Source organism: Taudactylus pleione, unplaced genomic scaffold, assembly GCF_031769625.1.
Source record: "Taudactylus pleione unplaced genomic scaffold, aTauple2 ptg000372l, whole genome shotgun sequence".
NCBI lineage: Eukaryota > Metazoa > Chordata > Amphibia > Anura > Myobatrachidae > Taudactylus > Taudactylus pleione.
Window position 1 is genome coordinate 10,943,669 of NW_028284773.1, and position 26,725 is coordinate 10,970,393.

The window sequence follows — 26,725 nt, forward strand, 5'->3', positions numbered from 1 at the left end:
ACCTGTCAGTAGGTGTTATAACCCTCCCTCTCTCCCTACACTAACCCCCCAACCCTCGAGGAACTCATGTGCAATGGTATGCATTTCGCTTGTGCAGGCGTGTCCAATCACTTTTGCCTACATTGTGTATATTTGGGTTTATTATTGATTGGCACCAAAAGATTTATTTTACCATTTACTACATGCATAATTTTATTTTTCTGGATTCCCACCTTGCTGTAGAGCAAGGCCTTTATCATCATCTGGGATACATTAATTTACTGTTGCCCTAGTTTATGAAATGACTATGCTAATTTCTGTACAGTAGACACAATTTAGAAGAGTTCTATATCCAAAAACCCAAATAAAAAGTAGAGATATTTTCCTTGGAAACTGAAAACATCCAAACTTAGGAGTTCCGAGTCAAACCGAGCCCAGACTCGAGTCTTTCTGCCAAGCTCGAATACCAAAATAACGCAAAACGTCATCTTCCCGACGTTGTATATTGTGTGTAATGGGCTGCAAATTAAAGTCCCTCGCTTGTGGTCAGGCACCATTTAACACAGGAGACCGTAGGGAGAGGGTGTGGGACTTGGCTGCTGCACAAAAAAAACTGAGGCAGCAGTGTGTCACTGTGTTAATGCAGCAGTGTGTCATTAAGAAAAATCCATGGAAGCATTGTGGACTGTGGACTGAAGCACTGTTCAGACACTGTATTAAAAACAATAAAATAAAAAAAACTGTGTTGCGTGTTGAGGCACGGGGTGTTAAAAAAGAACATATAAAACACTGTGTTGTATATTCAGAGACTGTGCTAAAAAAATTAAAATCAAACTTTTGTGTGTTCAAGCACTGTGTCATTAGGCTGCCATTACTAGGAGCGCTATGAGGCACTGTGTTGTATGTTCACAGGCACTGTTTTCAAAATTATAACATTTTAAAACTGGTGTGTTAAAAATATAACATCATTAGGGTGCCACAATTATCAGGGGTGTGGTGAGACACTGTGTTGTGTGGTTAGGCACTGTTATCAAAATAATAAAATTATACAACTTGTATGTTAAAAATATAACATGATTAGGGAGCCACCCTTATTCTAGGAGCGCTGTAAGTCAATATGCATCACTCGACAGAAGACCAAGAGCAGCAACCCAGTATTAGTGCTGCAGCTGCTGTCAGCAGTCATGATAGTACTAGAACATCTACTTAAGGAGGTACAGGCAAAATAAAGTTTAAGAAAGGGCACCTGAAATCTAAACAATGTTTTACAATGTTAAAGAAACATCACCTCTAATGATAAAGGGAAAATGTAATGCCACAAAATTTACAATTGCCAATATTCCATACAACACATGCAGTGTCAAGGAAAGGCTCAGGCCTTTGCCTTCCTTTATGAGTGGTGGTCCTGCTACTGATGTTTCATGCACTAGAATGCCTATTGTGGAAGCCGGGTCCAAACACAATCAGGCATCTTCTGAAGCCTCACATCAAACACCTTCTCACTAAGGGCCTGATTCAGAGCTGCTCGCTAGCGCTGTGCGCTCGCAAACGGCCCGATGGTTTGCAAATGCACATGCTTCATTCTGGACATGCGCAAACTACTCTGTGCGATCGCAGCCCACTCTCTCGCCCAGCACAGACAGCCCAGTGAAATGAGTGACAGGAGAGGCCATTTGTGGGTGGTAACAGGGGCAGGACACTAAAAACGGGGGTGTAGAGGTGCGAATGCAGGCATACCTTCATTGTTTCAACGCCATTTTTAAGGCATGTATAATTAACATGCAGCGTAATAGTACACGTCACATGCCTGTTTTTTACACTGAAGTACTCACAGTGCTTGTGGCAGGGTAAGGCAACCACAAGCGCTGCGATCGCTACCGATGGTGCTCGATGTACCAATGTTTTAATACACTTTCCGGAGATGACTTGCGCTAGTGGGCATCTCAACATACGTTAATGGGTGTCTGCATTATCGATTTCTGCCTGTCTATACCTTCTAAAATTGTCGCTATTTAGCATTATGAGTCGCACAAAAAATAAATACTTTCAGACTTTGAGTGTGGTTCCAAAGCACAAAAAGTTATTATTCAATATAAAAACAGATGGTTACATGCTGTGATCTAAATACAGTTAGTGCAAATAAATCATACAGACCCAAGGTACAGTTGTAACATACGCACGTGCTCTGGACCCAGATCCCGGCATCAATATAGAAACCTCTGTCAACAGCAAAGCAAGAAGACTGGCATCCAGGTTTAGAGAGCCCATATATATACTCTCACAGGGATAGGCTATACAATAGAACAGATTGGCATGATTCCATTGGTTCTTCTTCCTGGTTCTTCTGTTACAGTATAGTTCATAGGTCAGTTCGTATGGACACAATTCAGCCTCCAACAGCCCTTTGTGTCCTTTTTCCCGCTGCATAATAAATATAAGCTGGTTACATTACAGAGTACATTTTAATGTTTAACTCTCTATGGTCCATAGTTTGCAAACACATGTTGCGATCTTCTCACCGATGGTACCGGAAATCTGCAAAGACACAGTGGATCAGTACAACACCAAACACGGTCTGCTTGCCATGTACTAAACCTTAGATATCAAATTACATTTATTTCACAACATTAATAATACTGAATAAACCATGAATATTACACTTTAATGCTAGGGAACCTTTTATGTAAGTGTGCAGTGTGTAAGTATTGGGGTTTTGGGGAAAGACACTAGTTAACGTTGTGCGACTTCATGTTTGTGGAGTACACCATGGTACGTGTTTTGCAGGGTTGATCATTTTATATGTTTTAGTGACTGTCTGTATTTATATGATGAGGACTTTTAACTACTTTCTATTGCGTGGGAATCGCACGATGCTAATTAATAGCATCGCCGTATGTACTTATAATGGGCGAGATTCACTAAAATGGCGCTGGGCGGCCACTCGCAAAATGGCATCTCATTGCCATTCACAAAATGGAGTTGTGCAGATTTAATTTTAAACCGATCCTGTCTCAGCCAATTATCCCGCTTCGACAGTCCACCCTTTGATAGCAAACAACATGCTATCATACTCTGATTTTAAAATTAATTTAGGCTTACATTGTGACATATTATTTAATGCTATATTATGGGATGGCACAAGGTGGTTCTTAAACCATCGATAATGTGTCTCTAGGAGGGGACATAAAACTACCCTTATACGAACACCGCGGATCTTGGGAGATCATGGGAAAGATGTGGGGATGCACCAGTCCTATAAAGAAAGTCTTGAGGGGGAATAGGGACTTACATTATTTAAGATGTTTTAAAATAACATTTTAATAACACATTTTATGCATGTCTAAATCTTATACATCATATGATGGTACCTTCTAGTTCAGGGTTGTAATGCAGTCCAACATTTACCTCAGTATTCATATTGTTACTACTGACCACCACCATAATTTCATTCTTTCGGTTTACCTTATCTTTACATTTTCCACATTTCAACACAGTAGGAACACACCTGACACATAAGCCAATTACTATGATGACAACCAGTATGAGGATCAGAAGTTTACCTATGCTCGCAATAATTTCCTGGATCCACTCTCCTAGACCTGAGAACCATTTCACTGGGTTCAACCAAAGAACCCATTCCTCTACCTTGTCCTCTACTTCAGCCACAGAAGCATTATGGTTCCATTTCAGCTGCAGAATTTCATCAATCTTCTGGTCTATCACCTCCTTGGGATCGCTGGTATCATTTGGAATGTAAGTGCAACATTTTACACCAAATTGGGTGGCCAAAGTTACGCAATACCCTCCAGTGACAGCTGTTAAATAATTTAACACTAGTCTATGTTGCACGAGTTCTTTCTTGTAAGCTTGCAACTCCTTACCTGTATACCTAAATGTGTCATCATATATCTCGGTGATATTTTCTATTAATTTAGCAAGATATTGGATATATCTAAAATTTAGTGTACCTCGAGCGATCCTGGTGGTATCCAATGCTACCAAAACTTGAAAGCCAGTTGTCTCACTAATTAACTGTGTGGCTTTATGCACATCACCAGGTATCATATTTCTTTTGTCTCTGTGTTCATACAGTGTGTGAAGATATGGTGATGGTGTGTTTTTATGAATACCAAGCATTTCACCATGTGTAAGGGTCATAACTTCTGGAACTACTCTTCCCAAGTAACACAAACCTTCAGAACTCAGAGAGAGCCACTTATACACTTTACCTCCACATATAAAATATACATAATCGGGGAGAACATAAGGAATAGAATGCATCATGATCATCCAACACATTTCCCTCACAAATGATCCTATTTCAGGTTCTCCCATCTGGCTAATACATGTTTCTGGTTGTATAACCCTAGCACAGTACCCTTCTGGTATTCCGCCAACCATTTCTTTGGTGTTACTTAGTGTATATTTATACCGGAAGTGTCTTCCACCTGACCTAATAGTGCATAACAGTTCATAATTCATAGGCTAACGATCAGCTCTTAGTGAGAAGGTCATAAGGTCATTGTCTGGTTGTTCCCAGTCACCTCCCAACTTCCTGGTTCATTGGAGTTGGTGATGTTTACACATAAAAGTGTTTTATCTACCTGGCACTGGTGGAGTTTAAAATGGGGTGGTTTGGTGTTAAGAAATTTTCCATCGAGTGTCTTCCCTTTTTGTAATTCTAAAATATCAGAGACATTTAATGGGAATGGCACTAATCCTACATTATGCTGTCCTTGAGGCACATGAGAGCACACCCAACAGTCGGTTTGGTTTAAAATTTTGCCCACCATGGTGTGATAACCCTCTAAAGTATACCCACCCCAATACTGGTTATACTTAGGTTGACACCATTGGATGCATCTCTCATCAATTACGGACCCACAGAACTCACACATACAATAATCCTCAGATGATAGACCTTTACACTGTCTCCGAGTATCCAGAATATCAGATCTCTTAACAATTACTGTACTGGGTTTGGTCAGATACTGTCCTTGTGACTGTATTGCTCCTTTTCCTGACTCTACTCCATTGATATCACCATCAGTTCCCCTCTCCATCCTCTGTCCTCCGTCACAGAAACCAGAGATCCCGAAACAACCCAAGATAATGAGGACTCTGGGAGAAAACACAAAGATACCCACAGCAGGCAAATCCATTGCTGTAAACACTGATCTACAAATTTCTTTAGCTCAGGTATCTCACTGTAACCTTTAACCTTCCTGGAACAGACTCGCAATTGACAGGTATATGTTATCTGCCTCGAATCAGCTTTGTTTCTCCACCGGTTGGTTGACCTTCTTACAGTGAGTGGAATGGACCCAGGTATCTCTCTCTGCCACCTTCAATGAAGTTGTGCTCATCAGCAACACTTGATACAGACCTTCCCACTGATCAGTCAAACAACCTGAATGCAAGAAATTGCTGATCATAACAAGTACTCCAGGTTCAACATCATGACAGTTTGTTTAAGGCATATCATGTGACAACAATTTCAGTTTCTGCTGTTGCTGTTTTAACTGTTTACTCATTGTTATAAGATACCTTACAGTTACCTCATTGTTACCTTTCAAATCTTCTTGCGGACTTATAATCAAATAAGGTTGTCTACCAAACAGTATTTCAAAGGGGTACAGATTGAGAGGGGGTCTAGGAGTTGTCCTGATACTATGAAGGACAAGTGGTAGTGCTTCTGGCCAACCCAGTCCAGTTTCCGATATGATTTTACTTAATTTTTTTTTAATAGTCCCATTCATACTCTCCACCTTGGCACTGGTTTGCGGTCGGTAGGGAGTATGAAGTCGATAATTAATACCCATCATCTTACACATATTTTGGAAAATATCACCTGTGAAATGAGTACCCCTATCACTCTCAATAATTCTAGGGATACCGTATCTGCATACAAACTCCTGAACAATTTTCTTAACAGTAAACGCAGCAGTATTAGTGGCAGCTGGGTATGCCTCAACCCAATTAGAAAACAAATCAGTGCACACTAATACATACTTGAGATTCCTGCAGGGTGGTAATTGGATTAAATCAATTTGTATTACCTGAAAAAGTCAGTCGGTCGGAGGAATGTGGAATGGTTCGGTAGGGATCGTTTTCCCAATGTTTTTTCCTCAAGCAGGTCAGACAGGACATTGCTCTCTTGTCCGCTTGAGAAGAAAAACCCGGTGCACAACAGTATGCTCTCACCAATTTGCACATACCTTGCTTTCCCAAGTGAGTCAGACCGTTCACTACCTCAGCCAGGCTTGGGTAGTACACCTTGGGAGCCACTGGCTTACCTTGCCCTTCTCTCCAGAGTCCAGAGGACTCTTGCCCACATCCCTTGGACTTCCAGACTGCCTTTTCCTGAATGGAACACAAATTTTGCATCTCAATTAATTTCTGCATATCAATCGTTTGAAAAGTCATCATTTGTTCAGTTAGTACATTCATTTTTAACCCTGCTGCCCATTTTGCAGCTTCATCTGCCCTGTTGTTGCCCAGTGACACCGGATCATCCTCACATGTATGGGCTTTATACTTAATTACCGCCACTGTCTTAAGCAATTTAATTGCTGTCAATAGTTTTTTATATGTCTGGAATGTGCAATTGGTGTGCCTGCTGCTGTCATAAATTTTCTCAGACGCTATAGAGCGCCAAAATCATGGACTAACCCGAAGGCGTACCTAGAGTCAGTGTAGATATTAGCAGATTTACCTTCCGCTAATTCACACGCCCTCTTTAGTGCCACCAGTTCCGCCACTTGGGCCGAGTGTGGTGGGCCTAAAGGTTCGGCTTCTATAATGACCTCTTCATTTACCACAGCATAACCTGTACATAACTCTCCAGTGTCAGTTTGTCTATGACAACTCCCATCTGTATAAAATGTCACATCTACATTTTCTAAAGGTGTATCCCGTATGTCAGGTCTTGCAGTAAAGGTTTGATTCAGATATTCCATACAATCATGTGGATCAATATACCTGCAGAACTCACCTTTCGCCAGCGACTCACCTCTCCACCCTTTGTGCATCATGTTGCACATATGGTAAATACGTAGCTGGATTTAACGTGCTGCACCTTTTGATGGTGATGTTTGCAGGTGCTATTAAGGCTAGTTCCCATTTTGTGAATCTAGCTGAGGAGACATGTCTGGTTTGGGCAGAGTTTAGCAAAGCAGATACAGCATGGGGAGTATAGACAATCATATAAAGGCCTAATACCACATCCTCACTCTTACTGACCAATAGAGCATTTGCTGCTACACTTCTTAAACACATTGGGAGTGATCTTGCCACAGTGTCCAATTGTGCACTGTAGTATGCTACGGGCCTACTGGCATCACCATATTTTTGTGTGAGGACACCTGCTGCACAACCATCAGCTTCCGTACAATACAAATCAAAAGGTTTTTCATAATCAGGTATTCACAATACAGGTGCTCTTGTCAAACTATCCTTAAGATTAAGGAAAGCCTGCTCTGATTCCTCTGTGTGTATGACACGATCGAGCTTTGAGGAAGAGACTAAGTCCTGTAATGGCAAGGCCAAAATAGAAAAACCTGGCATCCACATTCTGCAGTATCCACACATTCCCAAGAAGGTACAAATTTGCTGTTGGTTCTGCGGCAGTGTCATGGTCTGTATGGCTTGGATTCTGTAATTTATCAGATGTCGTAACCCCTGGGTTAAGCAATGTCCCGGGTATTTAACCCTGGACTGGCATGGATGTAGTTTGTCCTTAGCAACCATGTGTCCTGTTTGCGAGAGATGAAGCAATAAAAGTTTAGTATCATATAAACATGACATAAATGAATTAGAACATAACAATAAATCATCCACATATTGTATTAGAACAGATCCATTGGCAGGTTGAAAAGATTGTAAACTGTCGTGTAAGGCCTGGAAGAAGATACTGGGGCTGTCTATGAAACCCTGGTGAAATCGTGTCCATGTGTATTGTACACCCTTGTATGTAAAAGCGAATAGGTACTGACAGTCAGGATGAAGACGTACAAAGAAGAAAGCAGAACAGAGGTCAATGACAGTGAAATGGGTTGCATTTGGTGGGATCTGCATAAGAATGACAGCTGGATTTGGCACTACGGGAAATTGTCTCTCTACTACCTTATTAACCCCTCTAAGGTCTTGTACCAGCCTATAACCCCTCCCGCCACTCTTCTTCACAGGAAAGATGGGACAGTTGACTACACTTGCTGTACGGACTAAAATTCCCTGCTGAAATAATCGCTCAATTATGGGATAATCCCCTACCTCTACCTCCTGTTTTAATGGGTACTGGGGAATTTTGGGAGCTTGCCTACCGCTTTTCATCCTTGGTCCAAAGTGAATCTGGAATTTGTGATAACATTTGATCTACCTGAGATGGATTTTTACCTGAACCAGTAGAGTGATACATTATCCTTGGGGAGTGTCCAACATATCCCTCACCTCGTTCGCAACTCTCTCTGGGATATCTAGAAATATACCATCAGGGGTACAATATATGACACATCCCATCTTACATAACAAATCCCTTCCCAGTAGTTTAGTAGGAGCCGCTGCTGCCAGGAGGAAAGAATGCCTGGTATGCAATGGCCCGATAGTGCCATCCGTGGATTTGGTTAAAGGATAATGTTGCACTTTACCCGTTACACTCATTGCTGGTACTGTCTCGCTGGTCACCTGTAAATTAGCTGGAGATTTTATCACTGATCTGGTCAACCCTGTGTCTACAAGAAAAGGATATTTAGTACCAGCTACATCAATCATCATTACCGGTTATTCCCTAGTACTTCCCGTTAACCTGACTATCTGTAGACTACAGGTATGACCTGACCCCTAGGGTTGACTCTCACTCTCCAATACAGTATTTAAGGTCACAATTGGAGCTGGTGACTGTTGGAAATTTCCTGTACTCTGTGTATATCCCTTATGAGGATATCCAGGTACTCTCTGGTTAGGGGATCCTACCGTCTTCACCTTACAGTTCCTACTTACATGTCACACTTGATTGCAGTTGAGGCACCTTCGTGAGTGGGGTGGGTGAAAGGGTTGCTGTGTGGGTTGAGCGGCAGGGAAAGATGGTTGGTGTGGATAAGGATTTTGAGGGTAATATGGTGGTTGTGGATAGTATGGGTATTGTGGCTGTGTGTGATAAGTAGGGTAGGGTTGTGTTTGTGGTGGTGCAGGATTGGTGAGGATGTGTAGCTGTGCAGGTGCATGTGTGTCTGGTGGCTGTGATGTTACAGTCATTCCTTCTAGAGCTTGAATACTAACAGCCATTAGCTTCTCGCTTTGGGTCTCTCTCTTTTTGAGGATGTTTTTATCATGTTCAATAGTGGATTCCATGAGTGTGTCTACAGTAACTCCTCTCCAGCCAGGAAGTGAGGTCTGAACTCGGGTCTTTAGATTGTCTTTTAGACCATCCATAAGTACCGTAATGATCATTCCCCTGTGATGAGTGCTATCTTTAATATCCTCTATCCCAGGGTACTGGGTGATAGCCTGCAGAGCTCGGGTACAATAATCCTCTGCAGATTCACTCTCTTTTTGTTTTATGGTGAAAATTTTACTCCAGTTAACTACTACAGGAAAATATACACCCAATTGAGTTATTATGCGGGTAATGTTGCCTTGGTTACTTTCGTCTGTTAAGGGACCATCTCCATCCAATGCGCAGTCCATGATAAACTTTTTCACATCAGTATTGTGTGGAAGACAAGCCCTTAACACCACTCGCCAATCTTTATTGGTTGGCTCGTGAGCACTACCCAAATTTTTCAAAAATCTTTGGCATTTGGCTAATTCCTTTTTAGGATCAGGGAAATCATTCATTATGGAATTTAGCTCTGCTCTTGTCCAAGGACAATGCATTGCTACCTCCCTTGTGGGCACTACACTGTTCGCATCCGCATTCCCATTCGGAACAGTTATTGTCCGGATGGGATGCAGACCGGCCGCACTGCTACTTTTGACCTTGCTACCTGGCTGGGGATTTAGTCTATTACTGCTACATATGTGGTTAATAACTTCATCTACGGGTGCAGTGGATGTTAACACTTCCAGTACTATCACTGATGAAGATGGGGCCACCACTTGTGCTTGTTGTGATGGAGCGTCTAACATGTGTACAGCATGGGAAATGGCAGACATAATGACAGGTTCATCATCCGCACCACAAACATTATTTTTGTGATTTCTCAAGAGAGGGTAAAAGTTACTTGCTACATTTTTATGGGTTTTTTCAACGACTGTACCTTCACCCCCATCTGCATAGGGCGGTGGTGGTGCGCGTGAACAACTGGCAATACCTTCCACAAAGCTACCTTGCTGCACATGCGCGCTATTTCACGATGCGCACGCACCGCAGTTTAGCGCTGCGCATGCACTCTCCTGTAACATGCTGGTGACACTAGTTTGCATCGTGTGCACACCTTTAAGCCACGCATCCCCCTCATACTGCCACAACTTTAAACACTCGTTATAGTTTACCTTTTTCATTCGAGAATGCACCCTACAGATGCTATCTCAGACATTGTTCAATACCTCCTTATCAAAGCTGCCAATTCTGGGGAAATGTCTAACACTCTTCATCATCATTTTAAACCATACATCACAGTAACTAGATGCATAACCACCGTGCCTAGTATGCATAATATGCCGTGTCGACCCAAGCGGTGCTTCCAACAGCAGCACATCATCTAACATCACTACCGTTTGCTTGGCTCCCATTCTGGGAGGACCCTAAGCTTTTCGATAGAGATTTAGACTGGTGAAAGAAAGTCAAGATACTTTCACTTTACCTGTGGACAATATTAACAGGATGTGCCCACACATCTATGGAAGAATAACCAGGCTGCTTCCACGCACCTAATCCCTTTTTGACTACCTTTCAACTGCTAGCATGTAGGCATTCCAATAACACCTACCCTTTTCAGTAATTTCATCCACCCTCTACTCAGTTCACAATCACAATTTAGCCACAACTGTGCGGTTCAATTACAATGCTCAAATAGCCCTAACTGATCATTGAATACTGTAATCACACTGAGAGCCGAAACTACAACAAAGACAACAACTACACCTGCTAATGTGTATAGACTGCGGTATCTACTACCAAGCCACTAGGCCAACACCAGGCGCCTTGCACTTAAGGGTCCTATGATCCCTTAACTAGGGAACATGTTACCCCTACCAACAAATATTCACTGTTACACACCCTTTTCCTACGCAGAAAAATGCACGTTTTCCCAGACTATGGCAACACTGATCAAGGTATTTACAACAATGCTATCTATCAATATCACCATGCACTCTCAATGGCTTTGTTTAAAACATGTGGCAGCAATACAGGAAATACGTATATGCTATTGTGCGACTAGTCGCATACACAATAATGCGACTACTACGCTATTGTGCGACTTCCCCTTTAACATAAAAATCTTTCAATGAAGGAAAACAAACTTTTTCCTCCCTTGTCCCTGGATTCTTAATCAGCGCTCCTTAAGCCACGATAATGGGTAGCAGTCTCTCAGCAACAAAGTGGTAGCACAATGCGTTCTCCTGCTATAATGCCTCAACACTTTTGCTGAGAGATCGCTGACCGAGTGTTACCAAGTGACTGGTAGCGTGATTAACACTGTGAGCCCCCAACTATCGATTCCTGCCTGTCTATACCTTCTAAAATTGTCGCTATTTAGCACTATGAGTCGCACAAGAAATAAATGCTTTCAGACTTTGAGTGTGGTTCCAAAGCACAAAACGTTATTATTCAATATAAAAACAGATAGTTACATGCTGTGATCTAAATACAATTAGCGCAAATAAATCATACAGACCCAAGGTACAGTTGTTACATATGCACGCACTCTGGACCCAGATCCCGGTATCATTATAGAAACCTCCGTCAACAGCAAAGCAAGAAGACTGGCATCCAGGTTTAGAGAGCCCACATATATACTCTCACAGGGATAGGTAATACAATAGAACAGATTGGCATGATTCCATTGGTTCTTCTTCCTGGTTCTTCTGTTACAGTATAGTTCATAGGTCAGTTCGTATGGACACAATTCAGCCTCCAACAGCCCTTTGTGTCCTTTTTCCCGCTGCATTATAAATATAAGCTGGTTATATTACAGAGTACATTTTAATGTTTAACTCTCTATGGTCCATAGTTTGCAGACACATGTTGCGATCTTCTCACGAATGGTACCAGAAACCTGCAAAGACACAGTGGATCAGGACAACACCAAACACGGTCTGCTTACCATGTACTAAACCTTAGATATCAAATTAAATTTATTTCACAACATTAATAATACTGAATAAACCTTTAATATTACACTTTAATGCTAGGGAACCTTTTATGTAAATATGCAGTGTGTAAGTATTGGGGTTTTGGGGAAAGACGCTAGTTAGCGCTGTGCGACTACATGTTTGTGGAGTACACCATGGTACGTGTTTTGCAGGGTTGATCATTTTATATGTTTTAGTGACTGTCAGTATTTATATGATGAGGACTTTTAACTACTTTCTATTGCGTGGGAATCGCACAATGCTAAATAATAGCATCGCTGTATGTACTTATAATGGGCGAGATTCACTAAAATGGTGCTGAGCATCCAGTCGCAAAATAGAGTCTCATTGCCATTCGCAAAATGGCATCTTGCAGATTTCATTTGAAACCGATCCTGTCTCAGCCAGTTATCTGGCTTCGACAGCATACACAGAGCGATTGCTCGCAAAGACAAAGTGGGTGTGCTTATGACATGGCGTGCGATCGCTTCCCATGGCATCACTTTGAAAAATTTGCATATGCTGGATCCGAGCGATCGCATCCAGTGAGCATCTCTGAATGAGGTCCTAAGTCTACATGTGTCCCCTTTAAAACAGGCAAATCAGTTCACCAAAACAAAGCTAAGGCTGAAGAACAAATTGTGTGTTCACAAACTTTACAAATCTTTTCGGAGAATCTAAGTGTGCCCATGAGTGCTATGTGTGAGTCTTCCATTTTTGACACTGTTCTTCTAGAAAAGCCTCCTTCCACCATTTCCACACATTATGCAAATGTCGGGATATGTAGTAAAAGTAAAGATGGGTGCTCATAAATTGAGGAATCTACTGTGGAAGTGCAACAAGATGAGGGGGATATTTGTGCATCTGACACTATTGAGGAAGTTGATGAGGATGTTGTTTGTGTAAAAGTAAGTCAGCCACCAGTGGCAGCTGTTCTTCCCTGTGATAAGAAGGCCATTGTCATACCTCGGCATAAGACCAAAAAAACCACCTCTTTCGTGTGTAATTATTTTTACCCAAACTATGACATTTGTCAAGCACTCTCTACCATTTGTAAAGCTAAACTAAGTAGAGGTAGGGACATCTAAGAACCTCCTCTCTGTTATGTCATTAGCAGCAAGCCCCTACAAATTTGGGAAAATCTAAAAAATCCTGTAAAAAATAACAAGCAGTCCAGCTCAGTTTCCAGCATGTGCAATCTCTACTGCCAACACCTTCATCATCAATATCATAATCAATGATCAGAGGTAGTCTTCCTGCATCCAATTTGCTAAAGCTATATGACTCCTTCCCTATCCAGGATCCCCAGAAGAATCCTTGCATGCTATGGCTGCTGCTGCTGCTGTGGGTGAATATTCATCCCAGAAGATTACCTAGAAGACTATATTCAAACAACATTTGACTGTGAAGCAATCCTTTGCAAGATGCAGCAAGTATGAAAGCTGTTATCCAGTTGCACAGTGTATCACTGAAGCCATAATGGCTATGCGAGCATTAGATCTGCATCCAATAACCGCCATCAATACAAGTGATTTTAGACAGTTAATTGAGGTTCGGTGTCCCTGATACCTAATTAAATTTTACCAGAACAGCAATTCCTCACCTGTAATGGGACACTAAAAAAAACTAGTTCTTTGCCTAGAAAATGCCATTGTACCCACTATCCACTTTACCACAGATATGTGGACAAATGGTACTGGTCAAAGTAAAGTTTACATGACTGTGACAGCCTACTGAGTGGGTGTATCACCTTTAGCAGCAGCTGTATCTAATACACAATACCACCACATGCAGGCTACTTTTTGTATTACCAGCTTCACTAAGAGCCATACCGGTGTCAACCTGTTAGAAAACTCGGGGATGTCATAGCAGAATGGCTTAACCTGCTAGAACTCTCCTCATAATATGTCCTTTTTGATAACACGAGTAACATTGTGAGTGCATTACAACTGGGTTAGTTTAAACATGCCCCATGTTTGGCCACCACAATAAACTTGGTGGTTCAGTATTTTTTTTTAAATGAAAGGGGCATGCAGGAGATGCTGTCTTTGGCCCAAAAAATGTCTGTACATTTTTGGATTTTAGCAACTGCATGTAGAAGATTGCAGTGGCTGCAAGAACAGTTAAATTTCCCATGCCACCAACTGAAGCAAGAGGTAGTGACCATGTAGAATTCCACCCTTTATATGCTTCAGTGACTGGTGAAACAACAACAAGCCATCCACACCTACACAATGTCATGACATAGAAACACACTAGAGAATACTCTGTTTTATGTAAGCTACTGAAACCATTTGAAGTAGTAACTAATGAAGTGAGTTCAGACACTGCCAGCTGGAGTCAGGTGATTCCTTTAATAAAACTACTGGAAGAGCAGCAAGATAAACTGAAGGAGGAAATAAAATAAAGTGATTCTGTTAAGTATGTTGGACTTGTAGATCAACTTCTTTATTTGCTCCGCCAGGAAAAAAGGGTTGTCAAGATCTTGCAATTAGATCACTACATTTTGGCAACCTTGCTTGACCCTTAGTGATGTCTATCTTTGCAACTGACAGAGATCTTAAGAGATGCAAAGAGTTGTCTTGTCAGCCAGGTGTCAGATCAAATTGCACATGAGATGACGGTGTCCCTTGCTTCTTCTGCAAATGCTGCTGCCAGGAAAAAAACTGACCTTTTCCAAGAGACCCTCTGGGGTGTGGTTGATAAGTCAACTCAGCACACCAAAGTGAAACACCATTTTGAAATCTGGTCAGGCTTAAAGAATTGCCCACAATTATTGACAACTCTACAATGATCCAATCTGATAAACTAAGCATCAATAGAATGGTTAAGAAATGTTAATATATAAATTAGCATGTCACACAATCCTTTTGATTACTGGGAGGAAAGAAAGGCAAATTGGAGCCTATTGTACAATCTAGCTTTTGTGTTCTTAAGCTGCCCTCCTGTGTGCAATTTGTTAGAAATTGGCATAGGAGGCTACTTCCTCAAAATGTGAAAAAACTCATGTTTATAAAAATGAACTACAAATACTATGAGGAAGACTTTTTCCACTAAATGCAGCAAAGTACAGAGACTTCTGTAACAGTGTATTCCAGTGGGGTTGAGCTAATATTGTGTGATGATGTTAACACTGATGAAGGTGAGGAGAATGGTAATGAAATCTTCCCAGTGTAGAGATAATTAACAATACTGTTAGCCACCTGAAGCTCATTTGTAGCTTATTTTGTGGGACCAAAAGAAACAAAGTACTTCAGCCACAAAAGTAGCAGTCCCTGTCACTGAAGTGTTTGGTTTGTTAAACTGTGCATGTATTTTTTAATATACAACATAAGGATGATTCCATTTTGTACCACTTTTGTTTTCATTATGGGCTGTAGTTTTCGGGGGCATTGGTGACGGTCTTTTTTTCATAGACAATTTTTTTTGTTTTTTATTGCTCTAATAAATTTATAATTTGTAACACATTTTTTACCAGAAATAATGTGGTGCCTCTTAAAAAATATTTATTTAAAGATTTATGGTGCATATTTAGTATTATTCAGTAATATGAAGTGAAAAAAATAAATTGTATTATACTATGGCCTTTTCTTAGTGCCTGCAAAACAAGACTACATCTCAAAATTAAATTTTCTTAATAAATCAATCAATTAATCAATTGATCAATCAAACCATCAGTTACCTCTCTTCTACTACATACATACTCCACCTTCATTTCCCTATACTGCCCTCGGGCCTCTGATCTAGTTTAATTAATGAAAACATTATTTTTATGGCAACATATAGTTTATTAAACAACCAACCTGTCTGCCACTGCTGTGCCACAATGTTTCACAGATGTGCTATATTCTTTTTATTATTATTAATATATTTTTTTATTGAAGCATGACATAAGATACAAATGTGAAGGACCAGTCATATCAGAATTAGGCATCGGTATAAAGTTGTTGCTACATGTTATATACATTTGCTATCATATAGAGAAAACACATATATATACGGCCATACAATACAGATAAAAATTATACATTAAAAAAAAGTGGTGATTAAAAAGAGCATGGGAGGTTAAATGAACAGAGTGAGCAAATTGTAATAAAATACCAAAATGCCTATTATGCCCCAACCATTTTTCTTACATTTTCTTATCCAAATGAATGTGGCCATTTCTGGAGTGGATACCAGAGAGGGCAAGACATAATATGGAGAAATAGTGAAGAGAAAATTAAAATCTAAGATTACCAATCCAAACTACGGGGAAGAGAGACAAAATTAAATATTACAGCGGAGTTACCTTAATCCAGATATAATATTGGAAATAATAATGTAGAAACACAATATAGGAGCAACTAAATAGAAGTAAAAATAGAGAAGGAATTAATCGGCCACATCACTGCAGACCACTTTTGAAAAATTAATATCATACCAAACAACCAAGGGTAAGAAACCGTTCTGTTATACTAGTCATGCAGAATTTGGAAAGTAGATGATTGCTCTTATCATAGCAAAATAAATATGTAGTATCTCCAGAATAAAGTAAATAGATACAGTATAATCCAGATTTTACTACACTACAAAAACATATAAAAAGTACACAAAAACAAGAGGCCTTAAGGAGAAACATATACTAAGAGAAAACTGACATGTTACATAACTATTTTTTACTAATTTTATTCATCCAAGCTACTGCAGCTCTGCACCAAGAAAGACCAAAAAGCAACATGTAAACAGGATAAATACAAAATTTAGGTTGAACAGTTGATAAAGATAAATAAAATGCATTGCAGAACCAGTAAGGAATTTAGGTATCAATTGCCATAGTCATAATAGTCAGTGTAGATCTAATTCAAACAGAACAATAGAGTAGTAGTAAATAACAATCTATTCAAGTAACAGCACCTAGGGGACCCTGGAATAACGGTGGTACACAATATATACAGTGTGGGTACATTCAGGAACAAGATTGGTATGGAAGGTCAGTACCAAAGAACTAATATTATCCAAAAAAATTGTTGGCTCAAGCCAAGGAATGTTTGCAACTCCTGACCCATCAGAGCTCATGCAAAATATGCTGTCAAATTGGCAACTTGTCTGATAGCTGCTATGTCTAGGGCACCAGATAAATATACTCCCACAGTCTAAGGAAAGGAAGGGATTGAGCACTGAACAATAGGCTGCACACAATTACAATATCCACCATTGAAGGTGAACGTAAGACGTCTGTTAAATAATAAAGCCAAAATTACAGGTTACGATTGATCATGGATGTGTAACCAATCAGGCCAGGAGACAACTACATTGCACCACAGCTAGGAACAAGAACAATAATTATTGTCATGAGATAGTTACTGTATAATGATGCCTAAGAAACCTGGTCCATATGGGTTAGTAGTATCATTCCACAAGCTGTGTGGTATGGAGGTGAGGGTAAAAGCCTCACAGGAGTACACTTAAAGTAATGTACAGGTGCTAAATAAAAAGGCAGTCTTGGGGAGAAATGGTCCCTGAAGAATTAGTACTATAAAAAATGATAAAACACTGGTTGTAAATAATGGGTGTCTTGAAAGAAAGCTAGGTCTATTGGAACGCCATAACCACTAAATAGATGTGCTTAATTCTGTTATGCAGCCGAGTGTTTGTGCTGCTGCTCTGTTGCTTAGTTTAGCCAGCCAGCCTTTCACCAATATGGATGGAAACAATATTGTGAGCTGTGAGGTTGTCAAAATTTACTGGACATGACTGGAAATTTATTTTATTGAGGTTAATAATATTGTAAGGACTAAAACAGGCCCAAATTACATAATTTTAGATGTTTTTATCAATTTAAAAAAATAATCCAGATCCAAAACCAAAACACGTGAGGGTGGTTTTAGCAAAACCAAAACATGATGGTCTGCGCACATCTCTAATAAAAACATATCTGCCCACTTATATAAAAGTCTTTCCAAATGGCAATAACAAGTATAAAAAAGTAAAGGAATACGCTTAGTGAAAGTCTCAGCAGGGCATGTACAAGCTGATGGAAATTATTTATGGAATGTGTTAATTCACAGAACAAGATTTCCTTTACTTACCTTATCAAAACACATGAGATTTAGTTGCCCGGCTAAATTAATCCTTTGAGGACTGATGCAGAAAATGCCCAATTTCTTCAGCCTTGTTTGAGCGTACAGAAGACCCAGCGTAATAGCGGCAGGAATAGCTGCATTAACCGCAATGGTTAGTATCAGAAATGACATCAATACTATGTCATGTATACTGGCCTAAGGATTAAAAAGATGGAAAACATTTTTGTTGGTCTATGACTAACTTTATTTTTAATAATTAAAAATTGCACATTTTCAGGCCATATTTTTTAAACCATAAGAGCAAGTAAAGAATAATATAGCTACTGAATACTTGCCAACTCTCCCTCATTGTCAGGGAGACTCCGTGAAATAGTAGCAATCTCCCTGTCTCCCTGAAGAGTCTAGCAATCTCCCTGATTGGACCTTACTCCCATTATGAAGCTGTTATAATAAAAAAAAAAACCAGAGATATATACATTCAAGTAGGATCATTAGTATAATTTCTCTGCATTGGTTATAAGGCACAATGATCTCTATGGCTACATGCATTTTATGGAAAGGATCAGTGTATTTTCATCAACAAATAGATCTTACTGACTGCTTTTGGGCTTGTTTACATTTGGATGTAAGTAAAGTTTATGACACGCCCAGTGGCGGACTGGGCCGGGGGGCAGGGTGCCATCTGTCCCCCGGGCCGGTACAATTGTGCAGCACTGGGGCCGCCACTGCGCTCTAGAGGCAGTGGCATAATACACAGCTGCCAGCGCTGGCGGCTGTGTGTTTGTTTTAATTAGCAGTCATTGAGAGTCAGACAGACTCTCATTGACTGCTGCGTCCACTGCCAGAGCTGGACTGGAGCTCACTCATGAGCTCCATCCTTCCGGCTCCTGCAGTGGGTAATGGGAGAGACGTCATGGCATCATGACGTCTCTCCCATTACGCAGAGTGGCCCGGTCCGATGTGAGGATTGAGGAACGGATGGCAGTGGCGGGAGCTGGAGCCGAAGCTGGGATTCAAGTATTTTTTTGTTTTTTTTTTACGTTTCTGTGTGTCTGCGGGGGGCACCACTAGTGGAGGGACAGGACTACTATTGGGGGCACTGCATCGGATTGTGGACTACTACTGGGGTCTACTACTGAGGGGAGGACTACTACTGGGGGCACTACATATGGGGGACTACTACTGGGGGCGCTAGATAAAGGGCATTACTGGAGGTACTGCATAGGGGGGATCACTACTGGGGGTCTGCATAAGAAGGGGCACTACTGGGGGCCTGCATAGGGGGACCACTACAGGGGACACTGTATAAGGGGAGTCACTACTGGGTGCCTGCATAAGAAGGGGCACTACTGGCGGCCTGCATAGTGGGGACCACTGCAGGAGGCACTGTATAAGGGGCACTGCTTATGGGGGATCACTACTGGGGGCCTGCATAAGGGGGATTACTACTGGGGGCACTGTATAAGGGGAACTAATGGGGGACCACTACTGGAGGTACTGTATAAGGGGCACTACTGGCGGCGGCATAAGGGGGACCACTACTGGGTGCACTGCATTGGGAGAACTGTACAAGGGGCACTGCATTAAGGTGTATATGGAAATAAATGTTCCCAGAGTGACATGTGTGTGTATATACTGTATATTATATATAAAAATAAAATATTTGTGTGTATCCACAGTCTCCATAAATGTTTTACCTGCTTTATTTCTTCCTTTCCTTCCTCTATGTGTTCCCCAGATCCTATTTTGCTATTTGGAGTTTTGGCCTTTGCTTGCCAATTAGGTGCAGCCAAACAGAGAAAGCAAGGTTGAAATAAATTTAGTGTAAGGATATACATGTGCACTGTGTGCCCTTAACTAAACTGAATCTGGAGATGGCATTACCCTATCGGGCCAAGCTCCTAAATGATGGTAGTAAAGCCGGGGCCACTTGCTTATGTTTGCCCCCTGGCTGAAAGTTGCCAGCCAGCCCCTGGACACGCCTCTCAGATATAGCAGTACATGTCCACTATACCGCCACACTCATAGGTGGTGCTTTCACAATCTCCCTGAAAAGCTTTTGCAAAACTAGGTAAGTATGAGCTAATGTTGAAAATGTTGGCACACAATATGGCATAAAAATAGTAAATAATTTTAATTGTATATCATTAGATGACCATGGGAGCCTCTATCTCAATTACTATTATTATTATTTATTGTTTTTGATGTTGTTTTTTATCAAATGATATATGTATACTACTGAGTGATTCACTACTGAGGGAAACTTAGTACCATTGCTATGTGTAAACTACTGGTGATTCATACAGTAGCACTGATATGAGAACCAAAATAATGTGATTTATATCTACATACTGCATAAGTCTGCATGGTAGGAACAGGTGGAATCAGTATGTTTTACCGCCGGCCGCATGGTTCAAATCCCGACCGCGGAAGCAGGGGTGAAGATCCCAAAGCTACAAAAGGTAAGTACTAACTAACCCTATTCTACCCCCTAATCCTAACCCTCCTTTAGGGGTGCCTAACCCTAACCTCCCCCCCAAGTGCACAACCCTAACTTTCATAAGTGCCTAAACCTAATCCCCCCTTCCCCGAAGTCTCCTGGGGGGGCTGCCTAACCCTAAGTCCCCCCCGGGAGCCCCTAACCTAACCCTTTCCCCTGGCAGCTATCCGCACCCGGCACCAGGGCCGGATTTACCATTTTCCAACATAGGCACCCGCCTAGGGCCCGTCTGGTGTCAAGGGGCCCGTTGCCGGGGCCCCCTACCCTTCGAAATCCGGCCCTGGAGCAAACCTTTGTTTGAAGTTGAACTGCTGCTGCTGGCACACAAAGCAGCATCAGCATCACGGTCCCAGGCCCTGCCCCTAGCCAGCCCCTTCTAACCAATCCCCAAGCAGTCTACACTGCTGTAGCAAGCCTCCTCCCCACCCCCCACCCGCGGAATAGCGAGCAGCCTTCCGCCCCCCACTCCGTAGTATAGGAAGCAGCCTTCCCCCTCCGCACTGCCGCCTCCCCCCCCACCCCGCAACATAGCGAGCAGCCATCCCCCCGACCCTCGCAGTATAGCAAGCAGCTTTCCGCCCCCCTCCACAGTTTAGGAAGCAGCTTTCCCCCCTCCGCACTGCAGCCTTCCACCGCCCCCCTCCCCCCGCAGTATAGCAAGCAGCCTTCTCCTCTGGAGTATGGAATGCAGCCTTCCGCCGCTCCTCCCTGCAGTGAAGCAGACAACCTCCGCCGACATCAATCACCTAGCTGGGTAAGTTTAACTGACATTTTTTGTATGGTGTAAAATAGCCCAGCTCTCTGTACATGTGTGTCAGTATGTGTGTGTGTGTGTGTGTGTGTGTGTGTGTGTGTGTGTGTGTGTGTGTGTGTGTGTGTATATATATTCACACTGCATGTGTATATGTATACTGTATATATTGTATGTGTGCATGTATATACATACATACATATATATATATACATATATATATATATATATATAGTCACTGAGTCTACCTCTGTTCTTTCCCCTTTTCCTTCTCCCTTTGTTTGTCCCCCTTATACTCCTGTCTGCCTGTTTGTCCCCCTTTCCTCCCGTCTACATTTGTTTGACTCCAATTTCTCCCGTCTACCTCTGTTTGACCCCATTTCTCCCGTCTACCTCTGATTGACCCCCATTTCTCCCGTCTACCTCTGTTTGACCCCCATTTCTCCGTCTACCTGTTTGACCCCATTTTTCCCGTCTACCTGTTTGACCGCCATTTCTCCCGTCTACCTCTGTTTGACCCCATTTCTCCTGTCTTCCTCTGTTTGACCCCCAATTCCTCCCATCTACCTCTGTTTGACCTCCATTTCTCCCGTCTACCTCTGTTTGACCCGCATTTCTCCCGTCTACCTCTGTTTGACCCCATTTCTACGGTCTACCTCTGTTTGACCCCCATTTCTCCCGTCTACCTCTGTTTGACCCCATTTCTCCCGTCTACCTCTGTTTGACCCCCATTCCTTCCGTCTACCTCTGTTTGTCCCCCAATTCCTCCCGTCTACCTCTGTTTGCCCCCCCATCTGTGTCATATTTGATATTTTCGCCTTGCTCTCATGTGTATTTGATTACAGAAATAATTGCATATATTACATACAGTAGTGTCACTGGAGCAAGTTAAACACATATATATATATGATATGTATATATAATTTGATGTGTGTATCTTCCTCCAGCGACACCTACTGTAATATATGCACAGAACTGTTTGAGGGTGGGGGGCCCCAAACCGTTAAATTGCCTAGGGCCCCATGAGGTCTAAATCTGGCTCTGCCCGGCACCCAGCTTATCTTCAATCATTATGCCGGGTGTCGGGCTCCCGGCATAGGTCTAATGACAGGCGTCGGGATTTTGACGCCTGTCATTAGTGCCTTGCCGGGATTTGACAGTCGGGAAGCCGGCGGTCGGCATTGTGACCTCATTCCGAACAGGTACTGTACAAATGTAGCAAGCTTGGAGCGGATTGGGCATTACCCTTTTATAAAGTCATATGACAGAAAAAGGCAACATCATGTGACATGTCGGAACAGGAACACAAAAATATGCAGACTAGTATGTTGCAGTGAGATATCTGGACAGATACGTTACAGTCTCAATATATGCTACATACAGCAGTTTGAGTATTTTTGTATGTCTGCATAAAGCATACTTGCCTACTTTTGAAAAAGCTTTTCAGGGAGATTGTGAAAGGAATACCTATGAGCGCAGCGGTAAAGTGGGCGTGTACTGCTACAGTACATCTGTGAGGCGTGTCATAAAATTGATATACATTCAAATAAAAACAATCCCCAAAGCAGTTAGTTAGATCTACTTGTTGATGAAAACACACTGATGCTTTTCAGAAAATGCATGTAGCCATAGGGATCATTGGGGGAGATGTACTATAGCGACACTTAACGTACCGCTATAACACTTCCTGCTTCACCTCTTTACTGAGGTAAAGCAGAAAGCACTAACGATTAGATGTATTAACTTCTCATCGGCCGGAGCCGGGGAGTGACAACTCCCCCCTCCGGCGATCCCCGATAGAGACCACAGCGCATCAGCCTAGTGCTGGCTCCACTGAGCATGCACGGGATCTCTGTCCCTACTGTGTCTATAGGGCATCGCCAGGCTGCAGATGTCGATAGTGACAGCTGCAGCAAGCGGAAAAGTCAGGCGAACTGACCGCTCATACATAGCCCAAGCTATCAGCGCTGCTATCTTGTAGATAGCAACTCCGATAATGACAGGGGCGCGTATCCAACTGCTTCGGTGGTTAATACAATCTCCCCCTTTGTGCCTTATAACAACTGCAGTGAAATGATACTAACGATCTAATTTGAATGTATATGTCTGTTTTTTTGTATATAACAGCTACATAATGGGGGTAAGGTGCAATCAGGGAGACTGCTAGAGTCTTCAGGGAGTCAGGAGATTGCTGTTATTTCAGGGAGTCTCCCTGACAATGAGGGAGAGTTGGCAAGTATTGCATAAAGTTGTTCGTCTTCTAGGCAGAGTGAATATCCCATATACTAACAGGGGGCTACAGAGAAACAGTGAGGCATCATCCCACCATGAGACATCAGCATTCAGCTGAGGCTCCTCACTTTGAATGACCTCATCATCAGATTAGTGTCACAGCATCTGCAGCTGGATAGTTCACACCAATAGTAACTGTAAATATTGCCTAGGCCTAGGGCATTATAGCAGGAAAAGTATTACAGAGAAGGAGTTATATTTTGTGTTAATAACTGTGCATTATAATCTTTTACTCAGGTTGAACTGTTAATGTCCAATGGGTAGATGTAGTAAATCTTGGAGAGAGATAAAGTACCAACCAGTCAGCTCCTGTCATTTTTCAAACGCAGACTGTAAAGTGACAGTTAGGAGCTGATTGGTTGGTACTTTATCTGTCTCCACTTTATCTCTCACCAATGCTTCGCAGATCTCCCCCCAACTCAGATAAGTCAATCTATTTTTTAAAATCTATATTTATTTTGTTCATAGTGTGCAAAAGCCAGTATTCCCAATATATTAACTAATGCAATATTCTGCTAAGCTTCCCAGACCTCTGTAATGTTACTATACAAATGTGGGTGTTGTTTCTAGTTTATATTTGCTGTTACAGTTATTTATGAATGTCATTTCATTAACAAAGTTTAGGGAACAGAGAGAATGATTAGCTTTTCCAGATATAAGTGTTGAATATACAACTATCACTGACTTGTTTGTATGTATAGGAACACTTACCCCATTCTTTGTGTAGACAATCGCTGTATAGATAACTCCAATAACGGCAACCCACACAAGTCCCATGAGGAACCTAAGGGCATCTCTGTGCAGCTTCACATTTACTGGCTTGTTATACAGAATGGCTCTCACCAGGTCTCCTTTTGCTGTATTAAACCCTAATTAAAAATATTTTTATGTTATTGCATTTTTACATTATTGACATCGGTTATCACACCTACGTTTACTAGATTTTGCAAAATAATCACTTCACAGTCATTCAAATGTTGATTTTCTAAAAAAAAAATCTAATGACTTAGTGGTCCATTCATTATGCTAATTATCGGGAGGCGGACGGCCCCTGATAATGAGGTATCCAACTCTCTGCAAGCAGCAGCAGTTGATACAAAGTCATCGGAGCAATTCAACATTGCTCCAGTGCTGAGACAGCTGTTCCGAAAGTCAGCCATATCTGTGTTGTCCTTCACTGCTGCTCCCCGCAGGAGTGAAAATTAGCACTGCTGTGTCAGACTGCGCATGCATGATCGTCGGTTTACACATGCGCAACCTCTGGCAGAAAGAGCCGGACGGGGACAGAGGAAACCTTCAATGCAGTCAAACTTCAAATTATATTATTTTCTGAGCTTGATAAATGTAGGTCTCCGTGCTAGTGTATGGGGACGGGGGCCACATAGGGACTGAAAGGTAAGCAGGAGATATATGTGATATTTCCTGCGTTACCTTTATAATGAATAGCCCAAAAGTAATTGACAATGTTGGACCCTTAAATAATTATATACAGTCAGAAATTCAAAATCAGCTGGTTTGAGATACAAACACTGGGCCTGATTCAGAGCTGCTCGTAAGCGGCCGCTCGCTCGCTATGAGCGATGTTCGCACAACTGCGCATGCGTATGGGTCCTAATGCGCATGTGCAAACCAGTCATTTCGGTCGAAACTCGTGCGCTCGCAAAATAGCGAGGGGCTGCTAATTTGATTGACAGAATGTACCGTTTGTGGGTGGTAACAGGGGAAGGTGCTTGAAAATGGGAGAGTGGAGATCCGAATGCAGGCGTGCCTAACGGTCAAAAGGGCGTTTAATGGGAGTGCATAATTAGTAAAGGAGCGTCATCGACCACGTCACTTGGTTGTCTTTTAGCCTGAACTGCTTGCAGTGATAGCGGTAGGAAAAACCTACCAAAGCACTGCGAGCAGTTCAGATGCCTTTCTTTGTACCCAATTAATCAAATAAATACCGGAGATGACGTGTGATGCGAACGGCAAAGGGGCGTCTTTACAAAATAGCGAGCGCATTTTTCGGTCGCTCGCTCAGACATAGAGGCGTCAACAAACCGCAATGAGCGAGCGTTCAATTTAAATAGCCGGCCCCCTTTTTGGAACGTCCGTCCGCAAATAGCGTCCGGCTCTGAATCAGGCCCACTGTGTGTATTAAATGTGTAGCTGTAACAGCAGCAATGACACACTAGTTATTAATTGGAAGTGCAATAATAAGTCCAGTTCACTATTTTGTAATTACAAAGATGAGTGTAATAATATAGTGATGTAAGATCAATGCGGCTAATGTTTTCAGTCTGTGCATGTCTCCAAACAGCACAAAGACGATGACTGATATTTAGTGTTCCCGCTGGGCTGATTCAGCGAGGCGCTGCGCCCTGCCCTGCCCTATTTTTGAAGGGCAGAAAGCCCGCAGGTCGCAGTGTCCGGCATCCATTCACAGTGACTGCAGCGCTTGAGGGCTGCCCGGCATGTCTGTAAGTGCCGGGCATGCCCCCAGTAGTGACAGAAAGGGGACGCATCATAAAGACTCGCCCCCTATATTGGCCATGCCCCCTTTTCGGCTCATGCGCAGAAGTGCCCTATCTTTAGGTCCGGCACCCCGCCTGCTGCCGGACCTAGAGTGAACACTAGATATTGCACACAGATCTAAGATATTTCGGTGGGTGTATCCGGCAGGTAATGGGGTGGCTAGCCAGACTCAGGTGTGCCGCAAGGGAATCGGTATGAAATACCGACGGCCGCATGGCAATGTCTGTGACATTCCTTACATCAGCTGCTCCCTATTATTAAATGATTGTGACTGTTAAGTACCAGTATTACATGATTATGTTCTTTCTACTGTATATCCCAAAAAAT

General features: G+C 42.1%; 1 pseudogene across 1 annotated transcript in view; it reads right to left on the bottom strand.

The window, feature by feature from the left end:
• The window catches only part of LOC148508281 (putative cation-transporting ATPase 13A4), a 176,399-nt pseudogene that overhangs the window by 90,579 nt on the left and 59,095 nt on the right, over window positions 1-26,725 (bottom strand). Inside the window, exons 11-12 of the transcript XR_015869602.1 lie at window positions 24,593-24,750; window positions 18,345-18,533 (exon numbers count right to left, since the gene is read on the bottom strand). The product of XR_015869602.1 is annotated as a putative cation-transporting ATPase 13A4 (transcript). The remainder of the gene's footprint in view (window positions 1-18,344; window positions 18,534-24,592; window positions 24,751-26,725) is intronic.